This window comes from Ursus americanus, chromosome 10 (assembly GCF_024610735.1).
Source record: "Ursus americanus isolate L20-20 chromosome 10, mUrsAme1.1.p, whole genome shotgun sequence".
In the NCBI taxonomy this organism is placed as follows: Eukaryota; Metazoa; Chordata; class Mammalia; order Carnivora; family Ursidae; genus Ursus; species Ursus americanus.
The window spans coordinates 55236654-55260828 of NC_142136.1; the positions used below are offsets into that span (position 1 = coordinate 55236654).

A 24175-nucleotide genomic window follows, 5' to 3' on the forward strand; every position below is an offset into this window, starting at 1 on the left:
AATTTTCCCTCCTTACCCTCCATCATTCACACAATGCACATGTCACAGTGCAACATCTTACTACGTAGCAATACTTAATAGCTTATACTATTATGTTAATGTGCATATGTGAATTTTTGTATCTGGATATGTCACATCTGCACAAATGTTGAGAATTATTAGAAATACAGGATTCTTTATAATTCCTTTCTCGTATCTCCATTCACTATTCTGTCTGCTTAAGATATATCAGGATTAGTCAATGACAAATTACTGGGTGTTCTCAGTCACATTGTTTTATAGTGAGGCAAAAATCAATAGTGCTGAACATGCTACTCAGCCTACCACACTGACTTGAGCTCTGACAGCCACCACGAAGAGCATGCAAAGCAGCTGTTTGGGCTATAGCAAGAGAGGTATTATACAATCTCTCCTGCCTCCCTCCCCACTTTTTTTTTTTTAATGGACTTTATTTTTTAGAACAGTTTTAGATTTACAAAAAAGTTAAGCAGAAAGTGTAGAGACTTCCCATATACCCTGTCTCTTCCTCCTCCCGCCCCCGTACCTATACCTGCCCACAGTTTCCTTTATTAATATCCTGAATTGGTGTTATATCTGTTATAATTCATGAACTAATGTTGATAAATTTGTACTATATAGATTCTATGCTTTATGTTAAGGATCACCATGCTATATAGTTTTAATGGGTTTTGAAAAATGCATAGCTTCATGTATTGTACAGAACAGTTTTCACTATCCTAAAATCCTTTTGCTCCCCTATCCATCCCTCCCGGCCCCAAATTCCTGGCAACCACTTATTTTTTTCTTCTTCTTCTTTTTTTTTAAGATTTTATTTATTTATTCGACAGAGATAGAGACAGCCAGCCAGAGAGGGAACACAAGCAGAGGGAGCGGGAGAGGAAGAAGCAGGCTCATAGCAGAGGAGCCTGATGTGGGGCTCGATCCCATAATGCCGGGATCACGCCCTGAGCCGAAGGCAGACGCTTAACCGCTGTGCCATCCAGGCGTCCCTATTTTTTTCTTCTTACTATCTCTATAGCTTTGCCTTTTCTGGCATGTTCTATATTTGGTGTCATACAGTGTGTAGCCTTTTCAGACTTCTTTCACTTAGCACTATACATTTAAAATTCTCTTTCTGTGGCTTGAGATGTCTTTTGTTATATCACATTCTATGGATGTACCTTGGTTTGTTTATCTCTTCACCTGTTGAAGGATATCTTGGTTGTTTCAATTTGGGGCCATTTATGAATCTATGAAAATTTATATGCAGGTCTTTATGTAGACATATGTTTTTAATTCAATTGCTTAAATACCTAGAAGGCAAGACTAAGGTAAGACTATATACACCTTTCTAAGAAACTGCAAAACTGTTTTCCAAAGTGGCTGTACCATTTTGCACTTCCATGCATGAGTGAAAGTTCCTTTCGCTCTACGTTCTCACCAGTATGCAGTACTGTCAGTGTTTTGGATTTTAGTCATTCTAATAGGTACATAGCTCATTGTTTTATTTTCATTGCCTTAATGACATATGATGTTGAGTTTCTTTTCATGTACCTATTTCCCTTCTGTTTGTTTTCTTTGGTGAGAGGTCTGTTTCATATCTTGTTCATTTTTAAAATGGATTGTTTTCATATTGTGTTTTAAGCATTTATATATTTTTGGGCTTGTATTAACTTTAGAGTTTGTCAGTATCCACCAAATAACTTGCTTGGGTTTTGATTGAGATTGTCTTCAATCTATGGATCAATTTGGGAATAACTGACATCTTAAAAATATTGTATCTTCCTATCATTGAACATAGAACATCTCTCCATTTATTTGGATCTTTGATTTTTTCATTTTGTTGTTTTTCTCATATATACTTTATACATATTTTGTTAAGTTTACATGAAAGAATTTATTTTTTTGGTGTCAATGTGAAGGTGCTCTTTTTACTCTCAAATTCCATCATTCACTGCTGGTTTGTAGAAGAGAAATTGCATTTTGTATATTAGCTTTGTGTCCAGCGAAGTTGCTATAATTATTATTTCTAGGATTTTTTTTTTCTATTCATTCAGATTTTCTACATAGACAACCACTTCATTACAAACAAAGATAATTTGAATTCTTGATTTCCAATCTGTGTATCTTTTACTTTCTTATCTCATCTGGCTGTATTAGTTAGGACTTCTAGTATAATGTTAAATAGTGTGGTGAGAAAGGCCGTCCTAGTCTTGTTCCACATCTTAAGGTCTAATTTCTTCCTATCAAGAATGATGTCAACTATTTTTTTTTTTTTTTGGTATTCTTTACCAAACTGAGAAAGTTCTCTTTTACTTCTGGTTTGCTAAGAGTTTTACCTTAAATGGGTGTTGAGTTTTGTCAAATGCCTTTTCTGCATCTATTAATGTTGTATGATTATTTTTCTTTAGCCTATTGATGTGATGTTTGCATTAATTGATTTTTAGTTGAACAGGCTTTACATACCTGGAATAAATCCTACTTGGTCATGATGTATAATTTTTTTATTAAGGTATAATTGACAAATCTTTTTATGTATTGTTGGATTCAATTTGCTACCCTATTGTTGAGGATTTTTACTTCCACATGAAAGTTACTGGTCTGTAATTTCCCTTTTTTTGGTAATGGCTTGGTCTGGTTTTAGTGCTTAGGTCATGCTGTCCTCATAGAATGAATTAGGAGGTTTTCTCTCTACTTCAATTTTCTAGAAGAGATTGTAGAAAATTGGTATCATTTAAATGTTAGAATTCACAGTGAAAGTGTCTGGCCCTGGTGCTTTATGGTTTTGGCAGATTGTTAATTATCGATTAATATCTGTAATGGATTTGGGCTTGTATGGATTATTTACTCCTACTGGTGTCCGTATTGTTACAGTATATCTTTTAAGGAATAGGCCTACTTCACCTAAGTTATCAAATTCAGGGGCATAGAGTTATTCTAATATTCCTTATTATCCTTTTAATGTCCATTGGATCAGTAGTGATGGTCACTCTTGTCTTTTCTTATTTGTTGGGTAACCTGACTATAGTTTATCAATTTTTTTGGTTTCTTCAGAGGACCAGCTTTGGTTTTCATTAATTTTCTCTCTGGTTTTCCTGTTATCAAATTAGTTTAATGTTGGTTTCCTTCTGCTTACTTTGGATTTATATTGCCCTTAATTTTCTAGTTTCCTAAGGTGACAGATTATTGAATTTAGGTCTTTCTTCATTTCTGACAAACGCATTCAGTGCTACTAATTTCCCTTTAAGCATTATTTTTGCTGTATCTCACACATTTTGATAAGTTGTATTTTTATTTAGTTAAAAGTACTTTTCTATGTCTTTTGAGACATCTTTGATTCATGTGTTAGACATTGTTGTTTAATTTCCACATACCTTGCTATTTTCTAGCTTTTTTTCTGTTACTGATTTCTAGTTTAATTCCACTGTGATCAGAGAACATGCATTGCAGGTTTCTTTTAAATTTGTTAAAATATGCTTTGTAGCCCAGAATATCACCTATCTTGGTGAATGTTCCACGTGAGCTGGAGAGGAACGTGTATTCTATGATTTCATCAAGTATTCTGTAAATGCCAATAAGATCCAGTTGGTTGACGGTACTGTTCGGTTCAGTTGTATTCTTATTTGTGCCTGCTAGATTTGCCAATTACTGATGAAGAGCTGTTAAACTCTTCATCTGTAGTAATGGATTTGTCTATTTCTCCTCATAGCTTTATTAGTTTTGACCCTTGTAATTTGACACTCTGTTGTTAGGCACATTCACATACCACATTATTGTCCTTGGAGATTTGATGCCTTTATCATTATGTAATACCCCTTTTTATCTCTGGTAATTTTCCTTACTTTGAAGTATGCTTTGTCTGAAATTAATATACTTCAGATTTCTTTTGATTTATGTTATCATAGTATAACTTTCTCCATTCCTCTACTTTTACTTTGTCTATGTCTTTATATTTAAAGTGGGTTTCTTGAAGACAACATGTAGTTGGGTCTGGTTTGGTTTTTTTAACCACCTCAATCTGTCTCTTAATTGGTACACTTAGACCATTCACATTTAAAGTGATTATTGACATAGTTGGGTTAATAGATAACATATTTGTAACTGTTTTCTGTTGATTGACCTTATTCTTTGTTTTTTGTTGTTTTCCTTTTTTTCCCTGCCTATTCTAATTCAACATTTTATTGTCCGTCTTCACTTCACATATCGATTAGACCTTTTAACACTCATTTTAGTGCTTGACCTAAAATTCACTCCACTATGTTCTTGTTTCATTGGTTTCTGAAGAAATCTTTAATATAATTCTTGCATTTGTTTCTTTCTGGGTAAGATGTTTGTTTTCTCCCTGAGTTTTTTTTTTTTTTTTTTAAGATTTTATGTATTTATTTTAGAGATAGGGAGAGAGATCAAGTGGGGGAAGCGGCAGAGGGAGAGGGACAAGCAGAGGCTGAGCAGAGCCCAATGTGGGGCTTGATCCCATGACCCTGAGATCACAACCCAAGCAGAAATCAAGATTTGGACACTTAACTGACTGAGCCATTCAGGTGCCCCACCTCTGAGTTCTTTCAGGTTTTATCTTTGTTTTTGATTATCTGCAGTGTGAATATGGTGTTCTTAGGTGTCATATTTCTCCTCCACCTCTACCTCCTCCTCCTTCTCCTTCATCCTGTTTGAAGTTCTCTGCACTTCTTGAATCTGTAGTTTGATGTGTGCTATTCATTTTGGGAAGGTCTCAAACATTATTATTTCAAACATTTTTTTTCCTATTCTTTTCTTTCTGGTATTCCCATTATGCATTTATAATTGTCCCACAGGCAATTTTCTTCCTTTGATTTTTTTTTCCTGTTTGCTTTTCAGTTTGGAAGTTTCTATTGATATATACTCAAGCTTACTGGTTATCCTCAACTGTGTTCCATTTACTGATGGGTCATTGAAGACATTTTTAATTTGTTAAATTTTTTTTAAGATTATTTATTTATTTATTTGACGGAGAGAGACAGCCAGCGAGAGAGGGAAGAAGCAGGCTCCCAGCTGAGCAGGGAGCCTGATGCGGGGCTCTATCCCAGGACTCCTGGATCACACCCTGAGCCAAAGGCAGACGCTTAATGACTGAGCCACCTAGGCGTCCCAAATGTGTTAAATTTTTTAACCTTTTTTAACAGCTTCTTTTGATTCTTAGAGCTTCCGTCTATCTGTTCATCTATGCAACTTTTTCCATTAGAGCTCTTAGCATATTAACCATAAATATTTAAAATCCCTGCTCTGATAATTCCAATACCTATGCTATAGTTGAGTCTTGTTATGATGCTTGGTCTCTTCAGACATGGCTGACAGCATTATCATACCTTGTAATTTTTTATTGCAATCCAGCCATGACATATCTAGTAAAAGGAATTGAGATAAGCAGGCCTTTAGTGTAAAGTTTTATGTTTATCTGGCTAGGATTAGGACTCTGTTTATTGATCTACCTATAATACCAGAGAACACCGACTAAATTTTTTTCTAACGTTCTTTTTCTTCCCTATCGTCTTTGGTTTCACTGGAGATTTCTTCTTTTTCGGGTTTGAGACTTGCAGTTCTTTTAGCTATACTCTGTTATTATATAGGAACCTTATTAATATGGTCGTAAGGGGTTGAGGGAGGGGAAGCATTTTATAATCTCATTATTAGACCTCAGTCTCTTAATGAGCTCATGTCTCCTGTCTGTGACCTTCACAAGTGCTTCTCATCTTCACTGCCCTTAGGTAAGAGAAGTAAGCTAGCGGGGCTGGATTTGGGTATTATCCTTACCCAACATTGAAGGTAACGGGCCATGGAGATGAGTATTCCCCTAGGTTAGTTAGCCTTCGGAAAAGCGTTTTCTTGGAGGGTAGGTCTTTGTTAAGGAGACCAGCAGGTTCTATGTGTATTTTTAAATGGTTACTTTCCCCGTCCTCTGGCTAGAAGCAAGAGGTAATTTTTCTTTGATCTTCATAGTGCAAACTTAATGAAACTCTGAAACTCATGAAACTTGGGGACCCCTCTGGAGTATTTCACTCTCAAGTTAGTCTACGTTGAGCCACTAAAATTAATTTTCCGATAGTACTGGCTCCATGTGGGGACTTCTGCTCCCAGGAAGCTGTGATTCTCTGTATCCACCTGTCTCTCTTGTTTTCTAGACAGCAGTTTGCCCTGTGGCGTCAGTTCTTTAAGAAGAGTTATTGGGTTTTCAGTTGGTTTAGCTTTTGTTATTGCTGTTGTGAGGATGGTGTGTAACTTCTAAGCTCTTGAGATGTCAGGCCAGAAACCAGAAGTCCTTCTATACCCTTTCCATACATAAATGTGTTTTTAATGTTTTATCTCCTCCAGAGAGCCAAGCAGATAGCATTTATGCTTTGGCAAGGTATGTTTGATGCATGATAACATAATATGGCTTACATTAACATCACAGTTTATTTCAAAACACCATATAGCCCTGGAAAACCTACAAACAATATTGGAAGCTTTTGTGGTTTGTGGAATTTAGGGTGGCACATTGAGATTTTGTGTGTGCAAACTCTTTGAGAACCTCCAGAGGCCGATGTCTCTTCCCTATTCTTGTGCCCATCTGCAGTGTGGGTCTGCTTGTGGAAATAAAGCTCTTTGAGAGATGAAATTCCCACAGGTCCTCAGAGCCAATTTTTGAACCTGTTAGCATTTCGACTTCTTAGAAATCCTCTTTGGAAATCAAGTCAAGTAAGGAAACAAATAATAGTTGGAGGAAAACAATTATGTTGGGATAGGAAGTAAAGTAGGTTGCTGTTATAACAGATATTAGGACTGCTTGTGAGTCTTTGGGATTATTTGGTGACTATATTTTGGTGGTTTAGCTTTCTAGCTCCTCTTATTTTGCTATTTGTCAGGGATATTTCTTGATATCTTTATTTACAGAGTAAAAACTCCAGCAGTTGGATTTTCTTGTGTGCCGATAAAGCAGCCTCCTCCTGAGATTCTCATATTCCCATGTGCCCACCTCCTACCTTGAACTGCTCCCTAAGGTATGGTTATTCTATGCATTGATGTTACGGTCTGTAACAGTATCCAGTGTTTCATTGGTTTGGGGGTGACTTAACAAAACATACCTTTCTGGCCTTAGAAATAGTCTAAGTAGGCAGAGAAATCACAGCAACTGTAAAATCCATAGAAATCAAAATTTTCCCAGTCAGATGTTTTTCATGATATTCTGAGCATTTATAATACCTTACAAGAAATGTGATTCCATCAAACAAGAGTGAAAGAATGTCAACCAACCAACTACCCAGTAACTCAGGGAGGAACCATGACCAAGTCATTCAGACGGGATGGATAGCGTCATGAGGAATTATAAAATTAAATCACCTTGCTGTATATCTAGGTTTCCTTTTATTTCCACAAACCTCTTACGTGAAGTGGTGGACATGAGACAGAAAACCTTACTCAGTTCAATTAAAGCATAGTAGGAAGAATGATAACTAATTTTTGTTGAGTGCGTCCTACGTGTCAGGCACTATGCTAAACGTTTCATTTAAATTATTTAATTTCATTCTCCTGACAGTCTTATGAGGGAAGTGCTATTGTGTCCTAGTTTTACAGGAGAGGAAATTGAGGCTCCGAGAGATTAAGTCCAAATCCTCACAGCCAGAAAGAGATAGGGCTGTGAATAGAAGTTTTACTTCTTCCTTACCAATTTGGATGCTTTTTATTTCTTTGTGTTATCTGATTGTTATGGCTGGGACTTCCAGTACTATGTTGAATAAAAGTGGTGAGAGAGGACATCCTTGTCGTCTTTCTGATCTTAGGGGAAAGCTCTCAGATTTTTACTATTAAATATGATGATAGCTGTGGGTTTTTCACCCATGGCCTTTATGTTGAGGTATGTTCCCTCTACACCTACCTTGTTAAGGGTTTTTATTATGAATGGATGTTGTATTTAGTCATATACTTTTTCTATGTCTATTGAAATGATCCTATGGTTTTTATCTTTTCTCTTATTGGTGTAATGTGTCATGTTGACTGATAAATGAATATTGAACCACCTTTGCATCCCAGGAATAAATCCCACTTGATCATGGCGAATGATTTTTTAAATGTATTGTTGGATTTCATTTGCTAGTATTTTGTTGAGGATTTTTGCATCTGTGTTCATCAGGGGTATTGGCCTTTAGTTATCTTTTTTTGTGGCACCTTTGTCTGATTTTGGTATCAGGGTAATGCTGCCCTCATAGAATGAATTTGGAAGCAGTCCTTCCTCTTCCATTTTTTGGGGATAGTTTGAGAATAGATTAATCCTTCTTTAAATTTCCGATAGAATTTACCCATGAAAACATCTAGTCCTTGAGTTTTGTTTGTTGGGAGTTTTTTGATTTCTGATTCAATTTCATTGTTGGTCATCAGTCTGTTCAAATGTTCTAGTTCTTCCTGATTCAGTTTGCAAGGTTATAGGTTTCTAGCTATTTGTTTATTTTAGTTTGTCCAGTTTATTGGCATATAATTTTTCGTAATCTTTTATAATCCTTTGTATTTCTGTAATGTCAGTCTTCTCTGTTTTTGAGTCCCCCCATCTGATGAATCTAGCTAAAAGTTTATCAATTTTGTCAATCTTTTCAAAGAATCAGCTCCTACTTTGATTAATTTGTTTTATTGTATTTTTTCCTCTTTCATTTTTTTCTGGTCTAATATATTATTTCCTTCCTTCTCCTGGTTTTGGGTTTTGTTTGTCTCTTTCTAGATCATTTAGGTGTGAGATTAGGTTGTGTGAGATTTTTTCTTGCTTTTTAAGGTAGTCCTGTATTGCAATAAACTTCCCTCCTAGGACTGCTTTTGCTGCATCCCAAAGATTTGGAACTGTCGTGTTTTCATTTTCATCTGTTTCCATGTTTTTGTTTTTGTTTTTTTTGTTTTGTTTTTTTTAGTTTTCTCTTTGATTTCTTGGTTGACCCATTCATTGTTTAGTAACATGTTATTTAACCTCTGCGTATTTATGTTCTTTCCAGATTTTTTCCTGTGGTTGATTTCTAGTTTCCTAGCATTGTGGTCAGATAGATGTATGGCATGTCTTCAATTTTTTTGAATTTGTTGAGACTTGTTTTATAGTCTGTGATCTATCCTGGAGAATGTTTCATGTGCACTTAAGAAGAGTGTGTATTCTGCTGTTTTAAGATGGAATGTTTTGAATATATCTCTTAGATCCATCCAGCCCAGTGTATCATTCAGAGTCATTGTTTCCTTGTTGATTTTCTGTTTGGATGATCTAGCCATTGATGTAAGTGGGATATTTAAATTCTCTACTGTTATTGTATTCCCATTGATTACTTCCTTTATGTTTCTTATTAGCTGCTTTGTGTATTTGGCTGCTCCATGTTGGGTGCATAAATATTTACAATTGTTATAATCATTGTTGGACTGTATAGTGTCCTTCTTTGTTTCTTATTACAGTCTTTGTTATAGTCTACTTTGTCTGATACAGGTATTGCTACTTTTTTCTCTCTTTTATTGCTACTTTTTTTCTTTCTTTTCACTTGATCCACATGATAAATGCTTTTCCATTCCTTCACTTTTCAATCCACTTGTGTCTTTAGTTCTGAAATAAGTTTCTGGTAGGCAGCATATAGAGTGGTTTTGCTTTTTATCCATTCCTTCACACCACGTCTTTTGATTGGAGCATGTATTCCATTTACATTCAAAGTAATTATTGATAGGATTTGCTTATTGTCATTTTTTAACTTGTTTTTTGTTGTTGTTGTTACTTGTTTTATGGTTGTTTTTGTAGTTCTCTGTTCCTTTTCTTGGTGTCTTCTCTCATGGTGTGTTGGCTTTCTTTAGTGATATACTTGAATTTCATGCTCTTTATTTTTTACCTGTCTTTTGCTGGTTTTTGATTTGTGGTTACCATTAGATTTGTATATAACATCTTACGACTATAGCAGACTGTATGAAGCAGATGGTTCCTTAAATTTAAACCCATTCTTTACTCTTCTTCCTCCCACATTTTAGATATATGGTGTAATATTTTACATCCTTTTGTTTTGTGAGTCCCTTGACTGATTTTTATACATATACTTACTTTTACTACTTTTGTGTTTCCTACTTACTCTTACTTACAGTCTTTCCTTTCTATTCAAAGAGTCCCCTTTAACATTTCTTGTAGGGCTAGATTATTCATAAATTCCTTGAACTTTTGTTTGTCTGGGAAGCTCTTTCTTTCCCCTTCTATTCTAAATGATAAGCATGCTGTAAGGACTATTCTTTGCTGCAGATTTTTTTTCTTTCAGCTCTTTGAATTTTTCATTCCACTTTCTTCTGGCCTAGAGTTTCCACTGAAAATTTAGCTAATCACCTTATGGTGTTTCCCTTTTATATAACTGTTTTCTTTTCTCTTGATGCTTTTAAAATTCTCTTTATGACTACTTCTTGCTATTTTAATTACTATGTGTCTTAATGTGGACCTCTTTGGGTTGATTTTATTGGGGGCTCTCTCTGCATCCTGGATCTGGATATCTGCTTCACAAGATTGGGGAAGGATTCAGCTGTTATTTATTAAAATATATGTTTTCTATCTCTTTGTTGAGGGTCTCACTGAGGTCCTACTCTCTTATTGGTATCTTTATGACCATTTAAATTGCACAATGGCAGAATTGTGGCACTGCTTTGGATGGACTCCTGCCTAGGGCAGGCTGGAGGGAGAAGTCTGAAGAAGAGGATGGGGGCAGGGCACTTGGTGTTTGCAAAGTTTGCCCTGGTCTGTCGTGGGAGGAGAAATGTCCCAGCTTGGAGAACTGCTGAGGGTGGGTTGGAGGCATGAGTCCATAGGAGTATACGGAGGCAGGTTGCACTGTTAGCAGGGTAGGTGTTCACACTGTGCTGGTTCCTGCAAGTGTCTGCATATGTGTGTTGCAGGGGGGGCGGGGAGCTGAGGATGGAAATGGTGCCAGTCAGCCCTTTGTTCTTGGAGAAGTCTCCTAAAGATCCCTGCCCTTCCAGCACACATTCTGAGATGAGTAAATAAATGTCCTTCCTGTATACTCCAGGTGTTTTTCAAACTGCTCTTTCTGTGCTGTATCTTAATGGGGCTCTTTGTTATGCTGTTACTTTAAGAGCAGGGACTCAGTTTCCTATTACCCTCCAGGCTGTCCAGAGCAGAGCTAGCTGATTTTTAAAGTTCCAGTGTTAAGCCCTTCTGGTTGTAAAAACTTATCATGTTAAGTCTGTCTGGGTTCCAAAGCTAAATGTTATAGGGATTCATCTTCCCAGTGCACGACCCCCATGCCTCTGGTGCCTGGTGTGGGGTCTAGTGTCCCTCCCCACTACAGATAATCTCACAGGTCACCTGGGTTCCTAACTATGTCTCTGCCTTTCCTACCATTTTTAATGTGGCCTTTTCTCTATGATTAGGAGACTATTCTGCCAGTTTTGGGGTGGTTTTCTGGGTTACTTACACTAATGTGTTACCTTGGTGTATCTGCGGGACAGGGTAAGCCTAGGATCCTCCTAGTCTGCTGTCCTTTTCTGAAGTTTCTCAGCCTAGCAAATTCAAATTATAGGTAGAATTCACATGTGTATCCATCTGGTCCTGGACTTTTATTTTTTGGTAGTTTTTTGATCACTAATTCTATTTTGTTATGGGCGATCAGTCTGTTTAAATTTTCTGTTTCTTTCTGATTCTGTTTTAGATCATTTTATGTTTCTAGTAGTTTATTTCTTCTAGGTTGTCCAATTTATTGATATACAATTTTTTCACAGTAATCTCTTATATTTCTTTGCATTTCTGTGGTGTCAGATTTTACTTCATGTTTCATTTCTGATTTTTTCTTCCTTGATGAGTCTGGCTAAGGGTTTATAAATTTTGTTTATTTCTTCAAAGAACCAGCTCTTGGATTTACTGATTTTTTTTTCTTTTTCTTTTTTTTTAAATTTATTTCTGGTCTGCTATTATTCTGTTCTTTCTACTTACCTTGGGCTTTGTTGTTCTTTTCTAGTTCCTTTAGGTGTAAGGTTAAATTATTTGTACTTTTTCTTGTTTTTTGAGGTAGGCCTATATTGGCAATGCTTTCACTGCATCCCAGAGATTTTGGACAATTGTATTCTCATTTATCTCCACCTATTTTTTAATTTCTTCGAGTGTTTCATTGACCCACTTGTTTAGTATTATGTTGTTTTTCCATTTTTTATTTTTTATTTTAATTCCCAGTGTAGCTAACATACCATGTTATATTAGTTTTAGATGTATAATATAGTGATTCAACAACTCCATACATCACTTGGTGCTCCTCACAAGTGCACTCCTTAATCCCCATCACCTATTTCACCCATCCCCCACCCACCTCCCTTCTGGTAACCATCAGTTTGTTCTTTATAGTTAAGTCTGTTTCTTGGTTTGTCTGTGTCTTTTTCTTTGCTTGTTTTGTTTCTTAAATTCCACATACAAGTGAAATCATATGGTATTTGTCTTTATCTGACTTACTCTGCTTAGCGTTACACTTTCTATTTTCATTCATGTCAAGTTTTTTGAGAATTCATCTTTAAGAAATGATTTCCAAACCTATGTTGGATTTTGTTATTAAATCTAATTAATTTTGAATAAATTTATTTCTTGGAGAAAAGGGAGAGTTCTGATTACTTCATACTGTGATAGAAAGGGAGTCAAGTAAAATGAAGGCTGGGTCTTGATGACTGAGTAAGAATTCACTGAGGCTGGGGGAGAAAGAGATTTAAGGGAGATGGAAAACGTGTGTATCTTTTACATTTTGTTATAGGTGGGAATTAAAAACTTTGTCACACTTTTAAAAAGAAGTAAGTATAGTCAAGTTCTCTCTTCCGTACTACCTCCCTTGCAGTTACTTCCCATTGTTATTTCTAAACTCTGGCATCCAGTTATCACAAATCCATGCCTTTAAATCAGAATCTCCTTACTGTCAATTTAGTTCAAAGATCACAGAGCATTTCGCTAGATAAAAACTCCTCAGCTATTACTCAGCAAGTTCATCTTAGTGTAATAGGATTGTCTTCACAGAACTCAAAAGGCCACACTGCTATTAATTGCTTAAACTCCTATTTGGTGTAGGACCATAGCATTTCCCTCTATGCAGAAGGTGAGTCAAAGTGAATGGAATTTTACAGTATATTCTAAATTACCACAGAGTATCTTAAAACCAGGACAAAAATAATCTTAATAATAATGTTAATAATTGCAGTAGCTACTAATTATGTAACACCCTAAACACTTTTTAGCTGCCTGATGTTATTGACAGTGATAATAATTAATATTTGTCTAGTGTTTACTAAGTCCCTGACAATATTCTAAGCGCTTTATATGCATTCTTTTATTTAATCCTGCAAAAACCTTATAAAGTATACATTATGGTTTTTCTAGAAGTTGTTCGTCTTTAAACAAGAGGAAATGGAGGTTCAGAAAATTTCAGAAATTTTCCTATGGTTATAAAGCTAATAAATGGCATCACAGGGATTTAAACTAAAATCTCTGAGTCCAGGGTCCAAACTATTAACCGTATCGTACACTCCACTCCACATATCTTATTTGTGACCCACTCATTGTCCTCTTGTTAAGCTTATGTTAAAGTAAGGTGAATAAGTTCCAGGGAGGGCAAATAACTTTCCCAAATGACAGAGCTAGTCAGTGTCAGAGTAGTCATTGGAAATTAAATTGTCTGATTCCCAAGACTGTGCTCTTATCCCTCTGCCTGTCTGTTTAGAACAGAGCTTCAGTGAAAATGTCCTTACTCACACTAGAAAGGAAAGCATGATTTCTGACAAAATCCTTGGCCAGGACTCATCCTTTTATAATAGAAGACTTTTTTTTTCTCATTCAAAAAGCCTTTGAATTTGTCTGGCATATTTTACATACTATATATACACATACATATTTTACATATATATGTAGTATATAAATACAAATATACATAATATGTAAATAATACAAATATATATGTATAAATATAGGTGGTGATATTAAATATATTCCTAGAGATATATAATCAATTACGTATATATTAGTGATTTGTTCTTATCAAGTTTTTCTATGCATTTTACTTCCACAGAAGAAAAATTTCCTTTTGCACACATGTAAATTGGTTTTCGTTTGTCAAATATAAAATTAGGGTAATAGCTATAATGGGTGTTAGTTGGAAGGAACAAATAAAACTAGCTTCTTACAAGTGCATATCTTAGCTGATGGGAACAGAGGTGCCCAACCCCGTTGAAAAGCCCACTAACTGCAGGAGAATATTCTGGAAAGTTCTACAATAAGATAAGGTTAATACTGCATGGACATTAAGTACAGGTTGACTATGAGGATGCATATTATCATTTTACTAAGAGACCTATGATTTCTTTCTTCAGATGTGAACTTTGCTCCAATTTCCTTGAGTTAAATAAACCTTCATAATCTCTGTAATATGCTATGGTTGAGAGCATGTTAAAAGCATTCCTAAGTTTCAAATATTGGAAACAATATTGTAAGAGAAACAATCACCAGTGACAGACCTAGACCACTTTGAGTCATAGTGCTTAGGCAGCTGTAAACATCTAAAATTACTAGTTTTAACTGTGGTTCTGAACCTTAGTTGCACATAGAGTCACCTGAGGGCCTTTAAAAAATATTGAAGTTGGACCCCATCTCTAGAGAGTTTGATTGCCTTGGTCTGGGATGCAGTGTGGGCATTGGGATTTTCAAAATCCTCTCAGGTGGCTTTGATGTGCAGCCAAGGTTCAGAATCAATGATGCAGAAACTTAAAGCCCTGCGGTTGCCACTAAGCCCTAATCAAGGCTTGTAGTGCTCCTTTTCTCTACTTCACTGAATGCAACTCTTAAATTTTGACAAACCATTGACGTTCTCGTTGGGTTTACTCTGTAATCTAAAATTATGTATTTGTTTTGACTTGAGTGTGAAGGCACAGATGACCTGGGACTGTTTAGATATTGGATATTGGGAGAATCTTGGAAGCATCCCCACCATTTTTAGAAGATTTATGCTAGGATTCATCTGTATTTGAAACAAAGTCTCTGAAGTCAACTCTGTAACAAATTCTCATACAGATTTTTAACTCAAGGATTGGTTCATGTAGTAACCATCAAAACCATCAAAATTCTATAAGTAGAGCCTTGCATATTATCAGCTTGCATGGGGGGCTCACTTGCTGCCTTTTGGAGGTCCAGCCCAACCTGTATTCTAATTCAGTAGGCATTGTGTGGAAACACCACTGTTGTAAAGGCTATCTTTGGTCCTGAGTCTTTGTCACCCAAGAGCTTTGATCCTGGGGAAATTTCTTCACCTTTCTGGAGTTGGATTGAATGATTACTAATGATTTTTTGACCCCAAATTCTGTTTCCTTGTGTTTTAGTTGCTCATTAATGTTTTTACTGGGGTAAGAACCATGTCATCCACTTGTTTTGAAAATGTTCTCTTCTCTGCTTTCAGGGAGTGTCTGGTACAGCATTGTGTGAACAGCACACACCATGGTACCATGGGAAAGTATATACCAATGGATGGTACTGTGTTCTGGGGTAAGCCCAGGACTTCTTACTGCTTCAACGCTCTCCCCTTTTTTATTTTCTTCTTTTCTTTCAAGGAAGAGGAAGGCTCCTGACCTCTGTTTGGGTTATCTTTTCTATAGTTAGAGATTCATTGTTATAAATAAAGGAGCTATTTCAAGCACTCAGTTCTCTTACTCCCTTTCTTCTGGCACTGGTGATAGTCCCTTTCATCAAGCTGCTATGATGTGATCTAAGACTCACTTTTGAGCCCTGAGTAGGTTTCCTATGCTTCAGAGGTTCTTGTCTTTTGACCCTGTGTCTGACTTACCAATAGAAGAAATGAATCTTCTGTGTGGTCCAGACTATGACTCTGTGTTGGTAGTTGGAAAATCACTATCTTATGAAAACTGAGAATTAATTTACCTTACTTTACTGGTCATTACCAGTCTCTATCCTCTCCACCACCATCTTGCAAAATGATTGGTTCATGATGGGTTTCTAATATTTTTGGGTCCCTTAGCTAAAATAACCTCCTAATATACTCTTAGTCACACTATCATGGAGAAAATCTGTTTGCTAAGCTAATGATGACCAAATGGGCTCCTTAAGAAGATAACCACAATAATTGCTTAATAAATATTTGTTGACTGAATTAATTGTAATTGAGCAATAAAGTTTCTAATTGTTACCATGTTGGTAATGATAAAGCAAGGCTGTGACAGCAGTCTTGTAGCTGCCAGGTAAGTTCTTCACCCATTTCCCCATTTCAGCTACCAGCCCCACTTCTGGCTCCTGAATAAATTCTGTAACCGGAAGAATCAACAGGATAGATACTTAAATTTAACCTTCAGTATTTGTTTAAGTATTTCAAGAGTGTTTATTCAGTGGTTATGTGGACATCTGGAAAAGGCAATATTTAAATCATTTATGCAAATACATTGCATATGATGCATATGCAGTTTGAAATAACTGCCTTGTATTCTATATACAAGTGGTTATTTTTATAAACCAAAGACACCTCAGCTATATCTCACTTACATATTGAGATAATAGAGTGAGAGGATCCTAAATTAATGTATTTCGGTTTATTTTTTAGTGCAGTATGCAAATTTAGAATTGGGGCAAAGCCAAAATGTGCAATAGCATATGTCTACTGGCATACCCTTCTTCTTACCCTAAGTCCTCCTTTCCCCGTTCCTTCATATTTTCCAGGTAGTTTCTCCCTCTACTCACTGACCAGTGGCCTCATATTCTCTCCATTCTGACCCTTCCCATTGTAATCCTCAGTCAGGAAATTATCTAGTAAACTTTGTCATATAGAGGTGCAAATAGATTTTTTTTTCAAGTTGAATGTGATACTCTCAGAGAAATTTTCATTTAGGCAGGCAACAAGAAGACTTTAACCAAAGAAATAAAACTTTAATTGTGGAATTGCCTGGATCAGTAGACATGAGGAGATATGTCAGAAACAGAGTTATGGGGAAAGTTTGAAAGGAAAATTTCATGTGTCTCTGAATGCAAACCTGTAATTAGGTTAGGTCCAGTGCGTGGTCTTCAACTTGTCCAGCCTGGGACTGAACACTCTGTACCTTAGTTGAGGGTTCCTCATTGTGAGTAGTTTCATAGAATAATTAAGGACATCTGCTTTAGAAATAAGAGCATTGGATTTGAATATGAGCTCATACTTTCTAGCTCTTTAGGCAAATTATACAAGCTTTCTGAGTTTTGCTTTATCTGTAAAATATAAATAGGTTAGTATGAAGATTAACAGAAGCAGTGTAGATGAAGTACTTACTTTGTACCTAGGAACCTAGAAATGTTCAGTAAATACTAGTATGTGTTCTCTCTCTCACTCTTTCTCACGCGCGTGCGCGCACACACACACACATTAGAAAGTCAGTCTGGCCTCTTCAGCTTTAACATTTTAGGAGGTTAAGAATAAACATGAGAAAGCTCTAGGCAGAGCAATTAGGAAGGATAAAGAAATGAATCCAAAATGGAAAAGAGGTAAAACTGTCTATATGCAGATGATGTGGTCTTATGTGTAGAAAACCCTAAAGGCTCTACCAAAAAAAAAAAAACAAAAAAAAAAAACAACACCTGTTAAAAGTAATAAATGAATTCAGTAAATTGCATGATAAAAAACCAACATACATTAGTGGTATTACTATACACTAACAGCAAACTATTAAAAAAAATATTCTGTTTGCAATAGTATAAGCCAAAAGTTAGCTAAAAATAAATTTAACCCAGAATGGAAAAATATGTACACTAAAAACTATAGAGCATTGTTAAAGGAAATTGAAGACAAATACCAAATGAAAAAATACCTTGTGTTCATCAGTTGGAAAAATTAGTATGGTTAATATATCCGTACTACTCAAAGTGATTTGATACAAATTCAGTGCAGTCCCTATCAAAATTCCAGTGGCATTTTTCATAGAAATAGGAAAAAAATCCTAAAATTCATACAGAAACACAAAAGATCATGACTAGCCAAAGCAGGAAGAGGAAGAGGAATAAAGCTGGAGGCATTAAGCGTCCTGCTTTCACACTATATTGCAAAGCTATAGTAATCAAAACCGTATGGAACTGGCATAAAAACATAGACCAGTGGAACAGAAGAGAGAGTGCAGAAATAAATGCACACATACAGTCTTCAAGAATACACATGGGGAAAGGATACTGCTCTTCACTAGTTTTAGGAAAACTGGGTATCTATATGCAGGAGGATGAAATCGGACCCTTTTCTTATATTACACGCACAAGCCACCTCGAATTAAAAAGCATAAAACCTGAAACCGTAAAAATTCTGGAAGAAAAGATAGGGAGAAAGCTTCTCGACTTGCCTTGGCCATGATTTTTTGGATATAATACCAAAAGCACAGGCCACAAAAGCAAAAATAAATAAGTGGGAATACATCAAACTAAAAAGCTTCTTCACAGCAATTGAAATAACAAAGCTAAAGGAAACCTATGGGATGGGAGGAAATATTTGCAAACCATATACCTGATAGCAAAAACCAAATAATTAAAAAAATAGACGGAACACCTGTTAGACATTAAAAAAACATACAAATGGTCAACGGGTATATGAAAATGTAAACAAAGTCACTAAGTGTAAGGGAATGCATCTCAAAATGACAATGAGACATCACCTATGCCTGCTGAGGTGGCTATTATTTTTAAAAAAGCTGAAATCCTGGTGCGCTGTTGGTGGGAATATTAAATTAATACAGCCATTATGGAAAACAGTATGGAAGTTCCTTAAAATTTTTTAAGTAGAGCTATCATAGGAGTCAGCAGTACTAGTTCTGGGTATTTACACCAAAGAACTGAAATTAGGATCTTGAAGAGATATTTGCACTTCCACATATATTGTAGCATTATTCGCAATAGCTCTGTTATGGAAACAACCCAAATGACCATGAACAGATAAGCAGATAAAGAAAAGATGGTGTATAAACATATTATTATTTGAACTTTAAAGAAAAGAACAAAACCTGCCACTTGGGACAACACGGATGTACCTGGAGAGTATGCTGAATGAAGTCAGCCAGATGCAGAGAGCCAAATACTGTATGATGTCACTTCTATGTGGAATCTAAAATCGTCAAAGTCCTGGTAGCCAGATCAAAGTGATGATTATCAGGGGTTGGAGGAAAAGATGAGAGGCGGGGGGGTGATGATTCGAGGGTATAGTTATGTAAGATAAATTCAGATCTATACAACATAGTGCCTATAGCTAACAATATATGTAGTTATATATATTTAACTATATATGTAGTTAAAATTTGCAGAGGATAGATCCTTGGGTAAGTGTTCTTTCCACACACACAAATGTGTGATGGTTTCATGGATGTATTCTTATCTCCAAACACATCAAGGTCTTTACATTAAATATCTACAGCTTTTTTACGTCAATCATACCTGAATAAAGTGGTTTTAAAACAAACAAGGAACCCGAGGAAACTCCTGGGCTGGTGCAGTGTGTAAGGGCAGGGCTAGGAAGTAGAAGGCAGTGAGAGGTGGCTGGTTCTGTCACAGAATGACTAAATGGAGAACTATGGAGAATTAAAGTGAGCCGGGCTCAAGGAGGAAGTGAGGATAACAGAATAGTGGCCAGAAAGAGGGGAAGGACAAATGGTACCTAAACTCATTCAGTTTTAATTTTAACTTCTGACTCATCAGCTTGTCATTTTAGGTGTTTAGATTGTAAAAGCAGCATAAACACTACCGTCAAAAACAGGAAGTTGTATTATAAATTAAATGTCTCCACTGAGTGGGTTACATTTCTAAGCTGTTTGTTTGTAGTTGGCACACACTGAAATAAGCTATCCAGGAGTAGATCCTGTTTTCTCCTGGTGACTTTAATTGGATAGCAAGGACACACATCACCTTGAATTTTTTTTTTTTATATTGTATGGTGACTAACACCTTGAATTTTATTTACAAATCCTAAATCAGGAAAGAGAGTTTCCAGAAGCATAGAGATGAGTCTAAAAAGCAAACCAGCCCTAGAATTGCACTATATTGATTTGGTGCAAAAACAGAAGAGAAAATTTTACTCAAATGCTTCCGTTTAGTCACCACTAAAGGGGATTGGAGAAGGAGCTACGAGGTCTGTGTAGTTGTATTCCTTAAATCAAGTATCATTATTTGCTGTTTGGAGAGGTCCAGTTGCGCAGTAAAATCTTGATTAGTTGGAATACCTGTGCACCTGTCTTGCAGAGCAGTCTCACAGGAGAGATTGAAAGAGGTATTCCAGGAAAGTTCTAGAAGTAATACAGATTATCTACAGCCTTCTCTACATACCTAAGATTGAGTAGAAGGAAGTAGAACAACTGAAGGTTTGAACAACCTAGGAACCAGCAAGTTCTCCCACAAACAAAGAACATTCAGTTTTCTTTTTGTACTCTATACACTAAGGAAAGTAGACCAATAAATTCAAGGATGTTTTTCCAAAACAGGTGTTGAAATTCAAAACCAAATGAAACAAAGGATTTTACAGTTGAACTTAAATCTTTCACGACATTCAGTTGATAAATATGCCTACCCTTGATATTGTTTGGATGTTTCCTTCTTACAGGAGACAAAGTGAACAGAGACATTATATATGGCCACACTGTGACAGGCTTCCATGAGAGAATGTCAATTTACAATGTCCCAGTTTTCTTTTTTGCCATGGTTATTTCCAGTGGGTTTTATCACCAACTGAAGTATTTCCAATCCTCTTGACAACCACATAGATCTCTCTTCTTACTCTCTGAAGGCAATTCTGTTTGCAGTAGGGCATAGCTGCGTAGCACGCGCAGGATAGAAACAGAGGGAAGAAGGAAACAAGTCATCTCCTACTGGGAACAAGTATGATAGGTTGCACACAGAATTGGTTTTCCTCTCCTATAGCTGGTACAGAAAGATGGAACGGGAATTTGGACGTGCTTCCTGCAGTGAATGATTGAGTAGGGCCAGGACAGAGGATAGAACCAGGGAGACCTGGCAACTCAGGCTTGGCTTAAGTGACAGGGAGAGAAGAGGATCCTGAGCTCGGCACAGATGCTCGTACACAACCAGGGCACGGGTAATGAGAACATAGAGTGATGTAGAAAGAGGAGAACTGATAAAAAGAATCAAGACGTTGCATTTGTTTGCAGTGTCCCTGATTTCACTATTGCTCCAGCAACAAAGCTTGATTCCCATGCCATCTACCTTTAGTCTTGTCTCTGCCGTCCTTACCTCTGTTCACAAGTGCCAGACTCTCCTATGTGTATATTGTGGCTAACAACATTTTATGTGAGGTGCCTGGGTGGCTCAGTGGGCTAAGCGTTCACCTTCAGCTCAGGTCAGGATCCCAGGATCCTGGGATCGAGCCCTGCATCAGGCTCCCTGCTCAGTGGGGAGTCTGCTTCTCCCCCTCCCTCTGCTACTCCCCCTACTTGTGCTCTCTCTCTCCCTCTCTTGCTCTGTCAGATAAACAAAATATTTTTAAAAAATAAAAAATAAAAATATTTTATGATCTATCCAGGAAAATCAATCCCATGTATAACATTAATTTCTGAGTTCCAAAAATCTTATGTATACCTGGACTTTTGGAACAATCCATAAGTTGCATGAAGTAATTGTTTTATGTGCATAAATTGTATCTTTTTTCTGTTTTTACTAAAGCTTTTTGGATTCTTCCATTTAATACTAAAGCATATTATCTCTTGTAAATAGATTTATAAAAGATTAGTTTCTGCCTGATTTCATTCTGCTTCACCTGATTACTGCTTGCTTGACTTAGACCTATCTTTGGAGATAGATGACAGTCTCTACCCATCATCAGTACAGTGAGTTTCTATTTTTATTAACTGGTATTGTTTTTTCTCAATGCATCAACTCACTTTTATGTAATTTATCCTTATGGGCAGGTACATATACACCTCACTCTATTAGGCAGATTTGTGAGTAAAGACACCAAGACAAAAGAAAAGAAAAGAAAAAAAAGAAAAATGAAACGAAACCAAGACCAGCAGGTTAATTAACTTGTTCAAGTTACCTAGAAAACTTTTTGGTATTACTAATTATTTGAACCACAGCGCTTTTGACCTGGGAGGGATTTAGGGATTATTTCCTAAAATTCCCTCTGTTCAGAGATAAAGAAGCCAAGATTGCAAAAGATTAAGTAAGCTGTCCAAGGCCACACAGGTAGTTGGTGACAGGGTTAGAGTCAGAGCTGGGGTCTCCAAGCATTTAGTGCATAGTTCTGTCTACACTACCACACACTCATTCAACTCGTGTGGTCCAGAATCTCCGGGTAGCTGTTTTTCTTAATGAGAGCAGGAAAAGGTCAAACAGTGGGTATTAGGGAAGATGTAACCGATAATGTTGGTACCTAGTAATGGGCACATGGCTACCCTCTAGGAAAGCAAGTATTTCCAGTTTCTAATTATAATCAGAGATTATAAGAACTCCATTTTAAAAGCTATAGAAAATTACCAAAAATCTTGATAACTTGTAAAACTAGAAAACTCTGACAGGAGAAACTTAACGGTATTCTAAGGGAAAGAGAAGATGGCTGGCTAACTAATAGGAACAAATCTTTACAAACAAAACAAAACAAAACCCCAAACAAAACAACAACAACAACAAACTTGATATTAATTACTAATGAAATAAAAATCAAGTGCCAAAAAAAAGTAGCCTCATCAGTCATGCACTAGGCAAACCCATGTGTCCCCTCCCAAATGCAATCAAAGACACAGATAACATGTAATTTGTACTTTATCTTCTAAATTAGGTAATTCATTTTCAAATAAAAACTGTGTGATGCGTGGTGATAAACTTCTCAGTCATGGCAGACCTATTTATTCTCAGACTGACAGCCCATACCTCCTTTTCCTTTCCCAAGTTTGATTCTTTGCTGGTTGGAACCCATTCCCACTATAGGGGCTGAAAGTGCCAAATAAAACGTTTTCCGGCCTCCCTTGTGGTTAGGGAATAGCTTTTGAATCATTCCTGGTCAATGAATAGGCTGAGGCACTTCTGGAAAAGGTTTTCACCCTGACTTAGAAGAAAAGAAAAACGAAGGAAACAAGTAAACAAACCTGTTCTTCCTGCCTTTAGTTGCAGTTGTGCAAGAACATGCTGTCTGGCTGGAGGCAGCCATCTTGGAATCATGAATTGCTGAGCCTGAGGTTAATAGCCCATATGCTGAAGAGAACAGAAGAGCAAAGCAAAGAGAGCTGGGTCCTTGATTATATCGTTCTACCACTGAGTTGTAACTCCACATTCCTCCACAATGGGTTTCTTGTCATGTGATTGGCTACAGCCAGCTTTCCTGGTAGGAATCGACTGTGTGTATCTCCTCGCAGTTCTGCATTAGTGTGTCGATAGCATGAAATCAGCCATGTCAAGAGTATTTATACCATGGGAATTGCAAATGGTACAAATTAGAGATTTTAAGTCCTCTGGAGAATCTGTTGGCACACCACTGGACATAATAAATTCTTAAGATTTAAGCCACGTTTAGTTGGGTACTCTGGTGGTTGCAATTCAGAGCCTACCAATTGATACTCTAGTCTGGACTTCAAGGCTTATCCGTACCGTATGTAACTATAAATCAACTGGTTGAATAGAGCTAATCACCGTAGATACTTGTTAATATGGGAAATTCTTTGCATTTAGTCATATATGTCTTACTACCAACATAGAAACCTACTCATACCTATCTCACTTAGCTGGGACTTTCCACTCTATATTGACCTGATGGCTAGAGGCTTTGGGTGAAGACCCTTTGGTGACTGCCCCATTGTGGCTTTCATGAATGTATAATAAGAATTCCAGAGGAGGGAGCTATGTGGGAGAGAGGGCTCTCCAGGGATGGTTTCCAGAAGGGCAGCGGATAGGAGCTTCACAAGCCCTCAGTTCCTCAAGAAGCATCTGACACATCCTATAAATCCCTTTAGATTGGTCTGATGCACAAGAAACACTAACTTTCAAGTTGCTCATGAGCTCACAGAACAGTCTACATTATGCTTCTCATTTCCTTTCATGGAATGATAACAGTGATACCCAGTTGAGTACAAGGAGGGAACCTGGGGAAGGCAATGTGATGTAGGGATAAGAACAAGATACTGAGTTTCAGTAAACCTAAATTCCAATCTTGGTTGTATTGTCTTATGCAAATCATGTTAAGTCAGCGTGTATTTC

The 24175-nt window shown here is 36.7% G+C and overlaps 1 long non-coding RNA gene across 2 annotated transcripts in view; it reads left to right on the forward strand.

Annotated features, from left to right (window-relative positions):
- LOC123791837 (uncharacterized) overlaps window positions 1–24175 on the forward strand; it is a 414294-nt gene that overhangs the window by 334689 nt on the left and 55430 nt on the right. Inside the window, exon 3 of one of the 2 annotated variants that reach the window (XR_015725950.1) lies at window positions 6907–7013. The exons of the other annotated variant lie outside the window; for it this stretch is intronic. This is a non-coding gene — a long non-coding RNA (uncharacterized LOC123791837). The remainder of the gene's footprint in view (window positions 1–6906; window positions 7014–24175) is intronic. 2 annotated transcript variants of the gene reach the window in all.